Here is a 12202-nt window from a genome sequence, read left to right as displayed (position 1 = left end):
ATTGGCATTTATTTCATTACTGTACGTGAAAATATTTGTGTTGATCTCAAAAGTAGTATTTTTTTATTTAGAAAGAGAAGGAAAAATGGGTTGTTTTAGGGTTTATAATATATCTTGAAAACATATTTTTTGCATTTATACATTTCATTCCAATGTGCTTTTCAATAATCAATATTTTTCTTCCGAGATTTCTATTTTAGTTCAGTCATAGCTTCAGCTCAGTCATTTCTTTAGTTTCACTTTTATTATCATAAGTAAGGTTGTGATTACAATTATCTTCTCCAGATAATTTAACATATTTCTATTCTTTATTAATTTTTAATTAAAAACTTGACATTCCAACTCAAATTTTTATATTATATCTATTTTTCTCCAGTGATGGATCAAATATACACGAAAAAATTTTTACTGCTAGAAAAGAAAATTAACCAAAAGTGAAACATATTTATTATTGAAGAATTCAGACCAGGTGAAACTATAGTCACTTAAGACTGTGAACTTGATATTGGCTTAAAAGAAGACAAACATTTGGAAACTATTCAAGTGAAAAATGCATCACATCTTTTCAGTTACTATGCGTTTCTTACCTTGTACTTTGAATTATAAAATGAGAATGCTCTTCCACAAAATTCATCTCACATTATTTGAAATAACTTATTTTACTTCAAATGTCCATGAAGGAATAAAATTCAGCTAAAGTTTGTGATGGTGAAAATAAAATTGAAATAGATGACTTCAGAATAATCATATTGTAGAAAGATAGATTTTTTTTTTTCTTTTAGATCTTTGTGGTTTATTACATTTTCTTTGAGGGACTCTTAGATCTTTACTTGATTTTTTTTTTGGGGGGTGTTGTTTTACTTAGGACATTATTATAGGATTATTATTATTAGGATATTGTTATAGGATTTATTATATTACATGTGTGCCATTTCATAAAAACAGATACTGACTGATTAAAATTCAAATGATAAGTGATTAAGTTAATTTTTTAAACTAATGTTATAGGTCTGGGAAAAATTTTGGACTACCTATTACATTTACTCCCTGTATGTTCCATGGTTATGACCATATGGTCTTATGGACGCAATCGTAGGCTTTGAATTTGCATTCTGTTTTCAAGTGTGCTAAAATTGTACTGACAGCTCAGATAGTTTATTTAAGCAAAAGGCCTGTACATATGGTAAGCATAGTGTGAAGAACGATTTTGTAACTAGTTCTCATGCACAGCGCTGCACTGAGCTCAGTCAATCAACACCATCTTGGCACAGCGGTAGAACAGAATCTGCATAGCTATTATAGTCCATCACTGTGTATTGTCCTACAGTTTATAATTACTTCTTTACTACTTTTATATAAAATGAATTCTTCATCTACATTTTCACTGCATGCTTAGGGTACTCTTGGCTTATTTTCCTTTCTAAACGTCATTTAACAAGGCTGCCTCCTTCTATTTGAGAGTCCCTCCTGAAGTGGTTTGCCAGTATGTAGTGAAGGTGAAAGTACAGAAGAAATCTCAGATGTCATTAGGTTTGTATTTATTTGTGTGGAAACTGGTTAAAGAATTGAATTGGGCAGTAGAATCAGTGTTCCCTTGAGGGGAGGACAGACCGGATAGGACTTGAGTATCACAGATACTATTTGTAGCAGCTCATCAACCAATCATCGTACTTCTTCTAACTATCCTTTCAGAGCACAAATAACTGCAGGCACAGCATATGCAATCTTTTGTTTAGTAGGGGTGTGATAGGGATGGTTGGGAGCTGATGTCATTGTCATAAAAATAAGAACAAAGGATGTTTTCCTGTTTGTGAAACAACTTGTTCATACTGTGTTTTTACTGATAACTGCTAATGTACAGGTATCAAAAAGCTTTCTGTGCTTTCATTTGACACACCAAGCAATTTTTAAAGTAAAAAGGCCTATAGGATTTGTATGCTATAACAAATTTTGTATTTCTATCTAAAAATTGGACTGGTGACCTACTTTTTCTTCTGAAAGACCTTCTAAGTATGCATGCAAGACTTTTGGAATGAGATGTGTTTTCTTAAAATGAAAAAAGTACATAACAGAACATAATATTAGCAAGAGAAAGATTGGAGAGGGAGATCAGCACTCATGAAAACCTCTAGGAATATGTGTCTTTCAGAGACAGGACAAGGGATGTGATATGGGGAGAGTAATTTGTCTTTGTATGGTTTGCCTTCCATGGCTGACTTCAGCTGCACTAAAGCATATCTGAGACAATAGGTTTCAGCTATTCAGTTCTGGAACCTTTTCATCTGTTGTGAGGCAATATAGAATACCATAACTGTAGGTGTAACATTGTTCTAAAGTTTCTGGGAGGCAGGTCTAGAGTTTAAGCTTCAGAAATTAAGAGGTTCTTCTGGCTCCAGCATGAGGAACAAAATATTTACCTAAAAATCATTTTTGCTGGTGAGTCTGGACATAGCTTTTATAATTGATGGAAATTATGAGCTGTTACAGACACCTATTTTCCTCTGTTGACCCTAAAGAATGTCTAAATGACTAGTTGATGAAGATATTTTAGAGGCAGATTAATCCATCTTCAATCTGTTAAGATACTTTATGGAAACTGAAAGTGTGTGTGTAAACATAACCCTTATCAGGTTCTATTTTTTGCAAACCCTTTGAACATGCTAATAATTATAATAATCTTATGAGTAAATTCAGATACTTAATAAGATTACATTTTAAAAGTGTCTTACTAAGATGAACACAGTATAAAATGTGGGAACCATAATGAAAAGAAAATGAATTATTAGAAGAATCTGATAAATTCACTCAAGTTTATTTTTGGTTAAGATTTGTACAGATATTTTTCATCGTTTCAATACCAATGAGAGCTTTGAGACAACATCGACTCTAAGAAGTCATTGTGTTGCTGAGTATGTGAAGGACGCAGTTAACTCACAAACAGGGGGTACTGCAATGTAGCCTGAGAGTTCTACATCCTTAGTAACACTAGAATGAATCCAGACTTTGATTTTACTTTTTTTTTAACAGATGCACAATATTTTTTTGAGATTTTGGTCACTTTTTTACCTTTTGGTCCCTTTCAGGATCTTGGGGTAAGAGAAGGACTCCTAGTATATTACTAGTATATGTTGCTTACTACCTTTGTAGTCCTTAAGATGAAAAGCATCCTCTTTACCCTGAAGATGAAAGTTACTCTGCATTGTTGTGTTCTTGCCCAAAAGGTTCTTATTCCATTATAAAAAATAAAAGAGAAAAACAGTAAGAAACTCAGCCTACAATTTCTATATTCTTCCAAAGAAAATGAAGAAGTACTTCAGCAAGAATATATTTGTTTCTACCTGCTAGTATTATTCCAGGATCAAAGGAGGAGAAAGGCAGGAGCAATCCTAAATGGCAATTCTTGCAACTCAGACTGCTAATTGAGAGGGATAACCAAATATGTTATCTCTCTACTGTCATCATTCCTGCTGAATTATCTGGAATAATTGTGAGTGGAAGTTATGTGCTGTGTGCTCTTGTTTCAGAGAAGATAGAAGTGCATAAGGATTTTAGGGAGACTATACAAAAATGGCATTTTGGATGTTAGCAGTGGCAGATAGATTTTGAGCTAGAAAGAGAACATATAAGTAGCTAATCTAAGTTTAATTTGCCTGTTTGAAGAAATCACTTTTTAAATGGGAGAGAGTCCAGTGCAGGTGGTGATGATAATTTTTTTCCCATGCTTTTTCCCAAATTTTTATGCTTTTAATTTTACGTAAGATTTTTAGTAAAGTTAGCTTTAGTAAAGTTGTCCATGTTACCTACCTAAATGAAAGAACACTAAAAGCACAACAGTTCCACTCAAAATTATCAGCATGCTGCCTATGTAAGTGTGGGAGTACATATTATAAAACATATGTGGGTGTATTTACACAGAAAACTGTTTGGCTTATTTATGTTTGTTACAAGATTTCACGTGGGCACCAAGAAAAGAAATATTAAAATGCAAAAAATGCTCTCTGCTAGAAGACAGTCACTGGTTGTATTCTGCACCCTTCTTGTACACATATCCTTCACAAACCAGATTGAGTAGTCTGGCTGAGGTGATAATTTATTACCTTACTATAATACTGCATATCTCTGAGGAGCAGGTCACATAATTGTCTTCAAACAGAATAGTCCCGATAGCTGCAATTGTTGCAAAACTTAATATATAATTAAAAATACTTAATGAGTACTGAAGGCCTGATGGTATATTTCTTCCTTACATTGTGCAGTTCTGGCACTTTTGCAAAATGTGTGTAAAATGTCACAGGAACTGAGAAGTGTCAGTAACTAGCTGGGTACAGAAGTAGTTCTTTATGCTTTGAAGTTCCCTGACTGCTGGCGCAGCACTTTGAAAAATTCTTTAATGACTGAGTAGCAGTTCTTAAACTAGTGATTTGGGAGTCCCCTGCTATCACACCAATGATTCAGACAGCAGCATTAAATCAGTTGCTTAAGTACTTCTTGAATGTACATAAAGTCTCACTTTATTGGGAATTGAACTAACTACCTGCAGTTTGAAAAGCAGTAAGTTGTGCACTTAAGCAAAGGTGAATTACTAGTAAAGAGAAAAATCTTTCTCCTATATATGCTTTCCAAAAGCTCTTAGCTGTTTGGGTAGAAGGGTGGTACAGCAGTTGTTGAAGCTTCACGTACTGAACCTTACCCATCATTGGAGAGATTTTTTTAACAATCCTCAGAAAATAAAATGACTCACAGAAATACCATAATAAACACTTTTGAAAGACAGAAGAGGCAACACTTCAACACTCTTTCACAGATTCTTTAAATTCCCCTAATCTGTTTAGCAGCTACTCCCTATTCTCTGACAGGGCCTTTAGAAGAAAATGAGAACAGTACTATCAAAGTAGAATCTACCTTCTGACTGTGTTGATTTCCTACAAGTTTTGTTTAAATATTAAAAGTTTTTTTGTATGCATAGTTTTGTGAATTTACCTCCCATGGGTTACACTGATAAGAAGACCATTTGATAAATACTTTAACAATTTTAGATTTTATTGTTCTCAATCCATCTCTACAAGCAGAAGGTCAGCCAAAAATATCAGGTCACTGCATGGATGAGCTAGGATCTCCTGAGCAAACTTGAACACAAAAAGAAAGCATACAGAAGGTGGAAGCAGGGACAGGTGGTCTGGGTAGAATATAGAGGCGCTGTTTGAACCTGTAGAGGTCAGGAGGGACAAAGCTGTCAGGAGGGACAAAGCCCACGTGAAACAGAATCTGGCCAGGGGTGTCAAAAGACGATGATGTACATAGGTGATAAAAGGAATAGGGTAAATGTGGGCCCTCTGCTTAATAAGATAGGGGACCTGGTGGCATGGGACATGGAAAAAAGGCTGAAGTTCTGAATTCCTCTTAGTTTTAATTGTCGAAACCAGCCTTCAGAAACCTCAAGCCCTGAAGACATGGGAAAACCTGGAGCACAGAAGGTATATTCGATGTGGAAGAGGATCAGGTATTTAATACCTGAATATTTAAGCAAAGTCAATATACATAAATCTATGGGCCATGACAGAACATCATGTTTGACCAAACTGATCACCTTACATGAGAAAATGACCATCTTGGTAGATGAGTGTAGAGCAGTGGGGAGTCAGCAAGGTTACCTAGGCTTCAAGGGGTTTGACTTTGTTTCCTGTCTGATCCTCATAAATAAGCTGATGAAGTATGTATTGGATGAACAGACACAGAGTTGTAATTTAAACTGGCTAAAGGCTGGGCCCAGACTGTGGTGGTCAGTGGTATTAAGTCTAGTTGAAGGTCAGTAACTAGTAGTGTACCCCAGGGGTCAACACTGAGTCCAGTTCTTAACATCTTTATTAATAATCTGGATGATGAGGCAGAGTTTACCCTCAGTAAGTTTGTTGATGACACAACACTGGGAGGAGTGGTTGCCAGGCCAGAGGTTGTGGTGCCATCCAGAGGAACCTGGACAGGCTGGAGAAATACACGGGAACTTCATGAAGTTCAACAAGGGTAAGTGTGAGGTCATGGACCCGGGGAAGAACAAACTGATGCACCAGTATATGAGAGGGGCTTACTAGCTGGAAAGTGAAACACAAAGAAGCCTGATGATGTCCTGGGTTGCTTTAGAAGCATTGCTACAGATGAACCGTGTAACCCGCCCAACAGATTTGGGCAACCTGAATATAAAGAAGTGTGTACAGATAGATACAAAGCAATATAAAGCCAACAGATGAAAAGATAAAGAGATAATAACAGATAAAGCCTTTGTGGGAGAAATGAACACACAGAAGATTCCATTGGTCACAGAAGCATGGAATAATGGAATGTTTCTTCAGGAGTAAAGAGAAAACTATCTTAAATCTAAAGAATAATAAGACTTTTCTCTTCAAAAATATTTAATTTGATGTGGTTTTTGTTTTTTTTTTTAATTTACATTGGTATAAATAACTTTGTTTTAACATTTTATGTATATGAATATATTTTTTCTCTTGGTATACAACTAGTATCCTCCTAAAATTTAAGTATTTCTTCTCATATTTCTGACTCCATTCTATAATGCCATAGTGATATGGAGAATGCTTTCTTAACAATCAATTTAATTTTCTTGAAAAAAAGTCAGAACAAAGACTGGTTTCATGCCTGCAGATGCTGATATGTGCTGTCCCAAACTGAAAAGAGAAAAGATAGGCTAGAAGAGGTAGAATCTCTGTTTCTATTAATTTTCCTGGGTCAGCTGGTGAAATCAGAGAGTGTACATTTGTCCAATAATATTAGCAGAAAGCAGAAAAATCTTTCTTCCCAGACATCTCTTCACTGAGTGCTGTGTTCCAGGTTTATTAAAGGAGGCATTTGTAAACTTCAGAAATCCAAATTCATTCAACACCACTCAGATCTCCTAAACAGTGTACACCTTCTTTGCTGTAAAGAAGAGAAAGAAAATTCCAAGTAAAACAAGTGAAGCAAGTGAATTTGTGCTTTCTTAGAAGAAATTTTGTCTTTCATCTGAATTTCTTCCAAATAAGAAAAGACCACTTGCCGATACAGGCAGGATGTCATACTGACTATAATATAAGAGTCTCACTGGTTCTAATTTTCTTTCTCTCATTTTTAGGCATTATATGATGTTTCTAATGGAACACTGTATCTATCACTTCAGTCTTGCAGTTTCTATCTACTTTGGATATATCAGACTGAAGGAGAATATTATTTCTAATTAATTTTCATATTTTTTCATTATAAATATTTAAACCTTGCATAAAGTCTTTTTATCTGTCATGATAGGCAGTCATTCTTTGTTTGTAGTATTTTTCAGATTGTGATATGCTGACATTCCAAGGATAGTTCTTTAGTATCACATTATGCAAGCCCCAACATGAGTCTGACCCCCTCATGAGCCAAAGAAAGGGAGCAAAAGACAAGGGAAAAAAATGTTTCTATTCCTTTTTGACAGGTTAGGAAACTGAAGCAAAATCTACCAAAACAGCTCACGATCATACAGCAGTAAATGATTTATCAGACTATTAATCAGAGAGTTTTCTCACCTCAAAATTGTGTTCCAGTTGACAGACAAGTCTTTTCCTTTTTTCTTTACATGTTTACTTACTGTATTTTTGGAATTTAAAGAACATTTTAGTCAGAACTAAAACTCAACTGAGGAAAACAAAGCACTTTTCTGATGTTCTACTGCAAACACTCTTGTATTCCCATCTCTTTGTTTTTGCTCTTAACACAGAGGAGCAGGCTGCTCTGCTCTCCTGATACACAGACAACTGCAGTCAGCACCAAGCCTTCAGTTATTTCAAGTTGTTTCCTTTCCTTCAAGACACAGATTGTTTTCAACATTGAGTCAATTTGTGGGAAATGAAAAATTGTTTTGTAACTTCACTGAGAAGACCAAGACCCGGTTATACTTTATGAAGAAGAGTCGTATGTCGGTGTGTAATTTAAAATATACTGTGAGACCTTCTGTGGGCTCAGAAATTATTTTCTCTGTCATAGCTCAAAAAAGTTGTTTGCTTCCTTTATCTTTGGATATCTCTTTTTACGTGAAGAACATCATCAGACTTCAAGCAGTCTAAAGGAAAGCAGAGCTTTTGCTTCTATATATCCAAGGGAAGCTATATGCTATCAGTCTTGATCGTTTGACAGAAAAATAAGCTCATACCAGTTTTTGCTTTCACTATCATTCTCTGAAGAAAATTTATGATACTGCTATGGTGAATCTAAAGGTGTTTCTCTGCTTTCTATTTTGTCCTGTTTCTGCTTAATACAATTGTATTCCTCTTTCTTGTGTGTTTGACTTTTAGTAAGTCTGTTTTTTTCTCCTTGTGCTAGACATTTAGTTTTGTCCTTTTGGTAATATAGATTAAAATGTCACTGCAGACAGAAGTCTCAGACTGAATTGAGAGTAAGTAATAGTTAGACTCATCCCGAATTTTAACAACAGAATATATTTGTGTCAGAAAATGCAATTTTTCTAAAGCAAGCTCCACTGAATTTGATCAAATTTTGTTTTGGGAAGCTGTGCAATGTTCTGATGAGCACTTATAGCAATAATTGAATGTTCTTACTTTTATCCGACTTTGTTATCAAATATCTGGAGGGACTAGATTAAATACAAGGTTTTCTTTCAATCTGATATCATTAAGAATAAATAAATAAATAAATAAATAGATAAATAAATGTCTTTAAATATTTTACTAGTATAGATGCATGTGGTACTTAAATGGTGCCTCTTAAAGCACAATACAGTAGAAAACATCAGTTTTCAAAGTTTTGAACAAATACATGAACAACAACTTCATAGGAGCCTTTAAAATACCAATAATATCAATAAATCTGATGAAAATACTCCAACTAATGTAACAATATGAAGGTGTAAGGATTTCTGTGAGAGACTAGAAACTACTTTTAAATGTGTGCTCTTGCTCCATGAAACAATGTTTTTGAAGACTTTTGCTTAATGTATCTATATAAGAAAAAGAAAGATGTAAATATGAAAGAAGGGGTCTGCTTTGTTGCCACTTTTTGACTAAACATTGATTAAAAGATACATACTTCAAGCAACAGTTATTTTTACCACTATCACTCTATTATCTTGTTTCCAATGTACCATGAAAATCTTACAGCACTTCGGTGACAATAGCCTATGGATGAAGAGACATCAGTTAATCTTGAAACTTACAAGTCTAAAAAATTGTTATCAAAAGGAGAAATAAGAAAAATTACATGAGACTCCATTATACTGTAATTTGAAAAAGTAATAGAAAACCCTCAAGTCAAGGCCATTCTGACTTATAAATATTTATAAATCAAGATCTTACTTTAATGGGAGCAGTGCGACTATTTTAATTTTTTGAATCTGGAGTGCACAGTCCCCTAGCTCTTAAAAAATCTTAAATGATAGCATAATATATTCCACTTCTTCACATTGTGAATGCTGGATACCTTGTTGTAGTTTCTCTAGTGTGCATTGGCTTTCACGTATCCAAACACGTGTGTGTGATTTTATACTTTTGGTTTTGAGAAATACTGAAGTAAAAAGACAGAATCAGCTATTGTTAGAAATTTGTTTCCTGACTTCTTTCTAACCAGCTGCATTGCTGGCTTGTGGGTATGAGTGAAGCTCTGATGAACCTTTTTTAGTTGTTTTTCATTTCTGTTTTGGCTATGTGTAGCTTTTATTACTTTCATTTGAATACCGTCTTCATTAGTTTCTTCCACATTGTGCTAAGGTTTCATATGACACAATCATCTTCCAAAGTTGAGTTAAATTAGTTTTGTTATTCATGCATACACTTCAAGCGGGCTGTGTTCTGTGTTGTTTTTATTTAAAATAACTTATTTATGTTGGTCTAGATAAACAAAGTAATTTAAACTAACAAATAACTCGCGGGATGAGTAAGACAGAAGTATTTTAAAAATAAACTTGTAACAATCACAGAATTACAGAATGATCTCTTCTTAATGAAAAAAGTCTTTGTTATTATAATATTGACTTTCTTTTCCCAAGGGAAAAGAAAAGTCATGTTTTCTTTTTCTAACTAGTATATCAAAAGCATGCTTCAAATTGGTAAAAATTTTCTAAGAAAACTTAAAACATTCTAACAATGATAGTTACTGCAGTAGTTTGTCTCTGATTTCACTTTATAGCATGTGCTGCTTTTTCACTGCTTATACACTCCACGTGCACTTCTAAAAGTGTGTAATGAGTGCTAAGATGCACCTAGGGACTATGCCTCCTGAATTTTACATGCTTATGGAAATAAAATAAAAACAACCTTACTTGTTTTTCACTTTCTGTTAAATTCTTCTCAGTAAATAAAAAATTATGATGACATGCAGGATTGTGAGTTATGACAATTGAATAGCTACTCTTGCTACATTTTACGTAGAATCATAGAACCATAGAATCATAGAATGCTTAAGGGGTTGGAAGGGACCTTAAAGATCATTTTGTCCCAGCCCCCCCTGCCATGGGCAGGAACACCTTCCACTAGACCAAGTTGCTCAAGGCCTTTATCCAACCTGGTTTTGAACACTGCCAGCTTGGGGCATCCGTAACTTCCCTGGGCAACCTGTTCCAGTGTCTCACCATTCTCACAGTAAAGAATTTCTTCCTAATATTTTACCTAAATTTCCCCTTTTTCAATTTGTACACATTACTCCTTGTCCTTTTGCTACAGTGACTGACAAACACTCCCTCTCTGGCTTCCCTGTAGGCCCCCTTCAAATACTGGAAGGTTGCTATGAGGTCTCCACGCAACCTTCTCTTCTCCAAGCTGAACAGCCCCAGCTTTCTCAGCCTGTCTTTTTAGGGGAGGTGATCCGGTCTTATCAATTTTGTGGCTCTCCTCTGGACATGCTTCTACAGTTCCACATCCTTCTTAATTTGGGAACACCAGAACTGTACACAATACTCCAGATGGGGTCTCACAAGAGCAGAAGAGAGGGGGAGAATCACTTCCTTCAACCTGCTGGCCACGGTCCTTTTGATACAGCCCAGGATTCGGTTTGGCTTTCTAGACTGTGAGCACACACTGCTCAGGTTGAGCCAGCTCAGGTTGAGTTTCTAATCAATCATCCCCCCCAAGTCTTTCTCAACTGAGCTGCTTTCAGAGCTGGTGTCTGGGATTGCCCCAAGCCAGGTGTAGAACCTTGCGCTTCACTTTGTTGAACTTCATGAAGTTTGCATCAGCCCACCTCTCAGCATGTCAAGGTTCCTCTGGATGGCATCTCATCCCTCCAGTGTGTGAACTGCACCACACAGCTTGATGTTGTCAGTGAACTTGTTGAGGGTGCACTTGATCCATGTCACTGACAAAAGTGTTGAACAGTATTGGCCCCAGTACCAACCCCTGAGGAACACCACTCATCACTGGTCTCCATGTGGACAATGAACCATTGACTGCAACTCTTTGCATGCAACCATCCAGCCAGTTCTTTTTCCACCAAGTGGTCCATCCATCTGATCCATGTGTCTCCAATTTAGAGGCAAGGATGTCTGCGGGACAGTATGAAATGCTTTGTATAAGTCCAGGTAGATAACGTCAGTTGGTCTGACCTTATCTATCAACTCCATAGCCCCACCACAGAAGGTCACCAAATTTGTCAGGTATGATTTTCCTTTCGTAAAGCCATATTGACTGTTACCAATCACCCCTTTGTCTTCCACATGCCTTAACATAGTTTCCAGGAGAATCTATTCCATGATCTAGCCTGGCACAGAGGTGAGACTGATTGGTCTGTAGTTCCTTGAATGTTCTGCTTTCCCTTTTTTAGAATTAGAGGCTAAATTTCACTTTTCCCAGTCATCAGGGATTTCACTTAACTGCCATGATTTTTCAAAAATGATGGATAGTGGCTTAGCAACTCCACCTGCCACTTCCCCCAGGACTCACAAATGAATCTGATTGTGTCCCATGGACTCGTGCACATTTAGATGTTCCTTAGATGGTCTCAAACCTGATCCTCTGCAACAGTGGGCTTAGGGTCTTCATTCTCCCACTCTCTGCATCTGCCTTTCTTGAATTGGGCAGGGTGGTTAGAGTATTTACCATTGAAGATATATAAAGAATGTATCTTTATGATATTGTTCTTTCTCTAGAATCTAAATGAGCATATTTTCTTAGACTCTAGAAAGTTTGCGGTAAATGATGCCGACACATTTTATTTTAGGAATTTGTGAAAT

General features: G+C 35.8%; 1 protein-coding gene across 1 annotated transcript in view; it reads left to right on the top strand.

Moving 5' to 3' along the window:
• CDH18 (cadherin 18) overlaps window positions 1–12202 on the top strand; it is a 484233-nt gene that overhangs the window by 174440 nt on the left and 297591 nt on the right.

Source organism: Chiroxiphia lanceolata, chromosome 1 (genome assembly GCF_009829145.1).
Source record: "Chiroxiphia lanceolata isolate bChiLan1 chromosome 1, bChiLan1.pri, whole genome shotgun sequence".
In the NCBI taxonomy this organism is placed as follows: Eukaryota; Metazoa; Chordata; class Aves; order Passeriformes; family Pipridae; genus Chiroxiphia; species Chiroxiphia lanceolata.
The sequence above is the reverse complement of the archived record's forward strand: the minus strand, read 5'-3'. Positions and strand labels throughout refer to the sequence as shown.